Source organism: Notamacropus eugenii, chromosome X, assembly GCF_028372415.1.
Source record: "Notamacropus eugenii isolate mMacEug1 chromosome X, mMacEug1.pri_v2, whole genome shotgun sequence".
Lineage (NCBI taxonomy): Eukaryota > Metazoa > Chordata > Mammalia > Diprotodontia > Macropodidae > Notamacropus > Notamacropus eugenii.
In genome coordinates, this window is record NC_092879.1 from 57086572 (window position 1) to 57092011 (window position 5440).

The following is a 5440-nucleotide window of genomic DNA, read 5'->3' on the forward strand; positions in this document are numbered from 1 at the left end:
TATTTTTTTTGTTAAACATTTCCCAATTACATTTTAATCTGGTTCAAGCCTCACTTGGGAGTGTTGTGGCCATATGTGACCTGCGAGCCATGTGTTTGACACCTATATGCTAAAACTTCAGCTCATTGTGTAATGCTTCCGGGGGGCAGAGACACTAGAGTAGACACTAATTAAACATATCAATCAAGACCACGTACCTTCTTTAAAGGAGCCTCTTTTTTTTAAAAAAATATTTATTTATTTTTAGTTTCCAACATTCACTTTTGTAAGATTTTAAGTTCTAAATTTTTCTCTCTCCCTCTCATCCTCCCTCCCCAAGATGGCAAGCAATCTGATATAAGTTATACATGTACAATCATACTAAACGTATTTTCACATTAGTCATCTTGTGAAAGAAGAATCAGAACAAAAGGGAAAGATCACAAAAAAGAAAGAAAAAGATAGAAAATAGTATGCTTTAATCTACATTCAGATTCCATATTCTTTCTCTGGATATGGATAGCATTTTCCATCTTGAGTTAAAAAAAACCTCTTTCAAAACCATCTAGATCACCAGGGCTCAGTGGAGCTCAGAAGTCAGGGCTAGAGATAAAGATTTAGGAATCATCTGCACAGGAGTAGTAATTGAAGCTATGGGGGAGGGCATGAAATTAGCAACAAGACCACAGGAGAAAGAACAGAAGAGGCTCAGGAAGGGCCCTTGGTAAACACTCCAATTAAGGCTTAAGGGTTAGTAATAGCTCTCCTTTCTCTAGCACTTTAAATGCTGAAAACTCGTGTCCTAGAGCTGGGTTTGATGTTCTAAGGTCTGTTAGACTATACCTCCCACCATTCATTTCACAGTATCTGGCTTGTAGTTTTTATCATCTCATTTTTTTAGTTTTTTTAAATTAATTTTAAAAATTCATTTTAAATTTAAATAGGAAAAGAGAGAAAAAGGAACATTTCCATGTACATAGCAGAACATAAAAGATTCCATGTAAAACCATGAATTTCCATTTCAGATTGTTTACTTTCTTTCTAAAGTCTTTTTTTTCCAGTTACATGTAAAGATAGTTTTTCAACATTCATTTTTTATAAGATTTTGAGTTCCAAATTTTTCTCCCTTGCTCCTTTCCCTTCACGCTCCCCAAGATGGCAAGCAATCTGATATAGGTTATACATGTGCAATCATGTTAAACATATTTCCACTATATGATCCTCTTATGATAATGCTTCTCAGAATTTTGTAACTCCAGGTGCTTTCCATCCTCTGAGGAATGCAAATGAACTGACACTGCTTATATATATATATATATATATATATATATATATATATATATGCTTATGTAGTTTTTAAAAAAAATAAAATTTGAGTCTTTGGAGATGGAGAGGGTGCGAGAACATGCTGGTGTGCTCTCCAAGAAGCCTCTGAGGTATGAAGTATCGACAAATGAACTGATTAATGAAGAACTGGGAATTGCTTATCCTACCATTGATGGTATTCCTAATAGGACACCCCAGGCAGCAAGAACAATACCCCAGAATAAACAACAAGAAGAAAAAGAACAGTAGTAGTCTGTTCTTATTAAAAATGAAACTCCGGGACACAAGACATTAGAAGAAAGAAAAGATATGCAATCAAGGAAAATGTTTCTGTCTCTCCCCACACTGACTGTCCTTGTTCCTCTGATCTCTTTAGCTGGACTATTTTACTCCACCTCTGTAGATGAAAACTTTCCCCATGGCTGCCTCAGCCCCAGCAGCCTTTGCTTTTACAGTCTTCTCTTGCCGATTACCATACCATTACATTACATTACATATCATTGTATGTGTTTTTCCACTTCTGGACTTGGATGGGTATGAAACTCTTCAGACACAATTAATGCAATCAGAGGCTGTCAGGGTGAGAGACTTCATATAGTAATACCATGTAATTTACATTTAAGCAGAAAAATTATTTCTTGTTTTACTCCACTTAACCCTTAATATACTGGAATGATCTCATATTCATAGGGAACTAAGATTTTCATCCTTCTCTTAGACACTGGATTAAAGAAATTTAAAATGAGCTTTTTTATCTTGCCTTCTTTTCCATAGTTGTAGGGGGGAGAAGAAAAATCCCTATGTTTGTTTCATTAAGATATTCTCTTGTTGGACGTAACCCTAATCTTGATGTGTATAAATGTTTGATTTTTAATTTTGATTAAACTCAACTAAAAGTTAAAAAATAAAATAAAATAAAATTTGATACCTTTTGGGGTTTTAAAAATTTTAATCAAGATGAGTCTTCCTGATTCCAAACCCAGTGCTCCTAGCTGCTCCTAAATACTTGAATAGAGTGTTGGAAAATATAGACATGATAGCTTTCTGGTGATTACTGAATAGGAGTATTACATGACATCTTTACAAAAGTTTATGATGTATTAAGGCATAAAATCCTAACAAAGAAATGCTAAATAGTCAACTAACATATTGGAACAGAGACTTTGCCTCAGGCACGCTAGGTTCTAATATCTGTGCCTTCCTCTTATCGCACCTGGGAGGGAAATGATAAAGGCAGATATCCATTCAGATCTCATAAGACTGTGATGTAGGTAAAACAAATAATATTACCTTCATTTTATGAGTAAGGAAACTGAGGCCTACTCTGGCTTGTTGAAGTTACACTGGTGGGAAGAGCACAGAGATAACTTATCTCACAAATTAATGATATCACCAATATCCTATGTTCCCGTCAAGGAAGAGTGTAAGTACAGGACTCGGGTTTTTATAAAAAAGAAAGATGAACATAGTGAACATAACTCTGGATGCTCAGTCCTCATTCGTGAATAATACTTTCATAGGTGGTGCTAATTGAATAAATATTTCCTGACCTCCACAAATTTCTCATCCATACAAGATATCATTTATGAAAACAATTAATATAAAGTGTTATATTTATTGACTGGAAATTTTTGAAATTGAAGACTATGCCTAAGATCAGAATATGTGCATTTTTGTATGTTCTTACAATTAAAAAAAATGAAAAATGAGAGGTTTTGACAGAGAACTACATCCTGCCTCCAAGGGAAAAAATAGAAGACTAAAAGTGTGAATATTTTTAGGGAGAATATAATCATGTATAAAGTTCAAAAATCACATTAAAAAAAAGAAATGCAAAAAAGGAGAAATGTCAAGGCTTTTAGTGACCACAGTGCAATAAATATTATATTCAATAAAGGGTCATTGAAGAAAGAATTAGAATTGATTAGAGGCCAAATTCTAAAGAACTGGTAGGTCAAGAAGAAATCATGGAAATAATAAGATTCTTTCATCAAAGAAAATGACAACAATAAATCAACATGCCAAAAGTTGTGAAATGTAAGCAAAGCAGTCCTTAGGGGGAAATTTATATCTTTAAACACTTCTGTCTATAATCAACAGAAAGAATAGATCACCGGAGTAGGCAGGCAACTAACAACTCTAGAAAACCCACCCCATAAAGTACCAAAATAGAAATTGTGAAGATCAAGGAAGAGATATTAAAAACTGAAAGCAAAAAAACCCACTGGATTAATACAACTAAACTGATTTTGGGGGGAAAACAAATAAAATAGATCATTCGTTAGCTAATTTGAATTTTTAAAGGAAAGACAAGACTGTCTATGATTAGTGCCTCCACTTTCTTTCCACTCACTCTGTAGTGTTTAGCTTCTGACTTCAAACTGAAACTGCTTTTTCCAAAGTTGTCAGTGATCTCTTAATTGCAAAATCTAATGGCTGTTTCTCAAGCTTCATTTTTCTTAACTTTTCTGCAACCTTGATACTTGTCTGTCACCTTCTACTCCTTGCTACTGACTTCTCTCTAGATTTTCATGGCACTGCTCTCACCTGGGCAGCTAGGTGACTCTACAGTGGATTTGACTATGGAGTCAGGAAAACCTGAGTTCAGATCTGGCCTCAGAAACTTACTAGCTGTGTGACCCTGGGCAAGTAACTTCACACTGTTTGCCTCAGTTTCCTCATCTGTAAAATGAGCTGGAGAAGGAAATGGCAAACCACTCCAGGATCTTTGCCAAGAAAACCTCAAATAGAGTCATTGAGAGTTGGTCACAACTGAAACAACTAACAACAACAACAAGCTCTCACCTAGTTCTCCTACCTGTCTGACCACTTCTTGTCAGTCTCCTTTGCTGGAGACTGCTAATCTAGGCCATGCCAGTTAATCATTGGTGCTCCCAAGGCTTTGTCCTGGGTTCTCTTCTCCCTCTGTACTATTTTACTTGACCTCATCAGCTTCCATGGATGCAATTGTTATCTCTATGCTGAAGATTCTCAAATCTACTTATCTCTCCCTAACCTCTCTTCCGATCTCCAAGTCTCACATCTCCAGATGCCTATTAGATAGTTCACCTGGATATCTCAGACATCTTAAACTCATCATGTCCAAAATTGGACTCATTATGTTTTCCCCAAACCTCGCCACATCTTCCTAACTTTCCTGTTTCTGTTAAGGACTCTACCATCTGCCCCATCCTCCACTCTTGAAACATGAGTATCATTCTCAACTCCTTACTCCCCCTTCCCCATATGCAGTGGTTGTCAAGTTCTGTCAATTTTACTTACACATGTGACCTCTTCCTTCCACTGGCACTGCCACTAACCTGACAAATGCCCTCATCCTCTCACATCTGGACGATTTTAACAGCCTTATTTTTAGTCTCCCTGCCTCAAGTCTCTTCTTATTCCATTCAGCTGTCCAGTTGATCCTCCTAAAGTTTATACTTGAGCCTGTCATTCCCTTAGTCTGTAAACTCCATGATCAAATATAAAATCCTCTATCTGTCTTTTAAAGCCCTTCATAATCTGGCCCTTTCCTACTTTTCTGGTCTTTTTCTACCTTACTCCTCTCCACATACACTGAGATCCAGTGTAATTAACCTTCTTCTTGTTCCTTGGACAAGACATCTCCTTTTCCAATTGTAGTCATTTTCACTTCATTGGTTATCTCCCATACTTAGAAATCCCTCCCTCTTCATTTCTGTTTCCTGGCTTCCCTGATTTTCTTCAAGTACCAAGTAAAATTTCATCTTCTACAAATATCCCCTCATCTCCCTTAATGTTAGTGCATTATGTGTGTGTGTGTGTGTGTGTGTGTGTGTGTGTGTGTGTGTAGCTTGTTTATACTTGGTTGTACTTGGAGGCATTATCTTAAGTTATTTGTGGGGAAATTTCCTCACATAATATCCCTTCCCTGCTCTGAGTGTCTTCTTCCTACTATGACTAAGGAAAACTCTTGTTAGCTGTTCACTTCATAAAATACTTTAAGGTCTGTAAAACACTTTGCATGCTATCTCATTTGATTCTTGCAACAACTCTATGAAGTAGGTGCCATTATCCCCATATTATAGATGAGGACTATTCTTTGGGTCTGGCCATTCATCCAGTTCAAATCCATTGAATGTACTACGTCTAACTC

The 5440-nt window shown here is 36.3% G+C and overlaps 1 pseudogene; it reads left to right on the forward strand.

Moving 5' to 3' along the window:
- The first annotated feature begins 1588 nt into the window (after positions 1-1588).
- LOC140515783 (phosphatidylinositol N-acetylglucosaminyltransferase subunit Y-like) lies at positions 1589-2120 on the forward strand (annotated as a pseudogene).
- The last annotated feature ends 3320 nt before the right edge of the window (positions 2121-5440 follow it).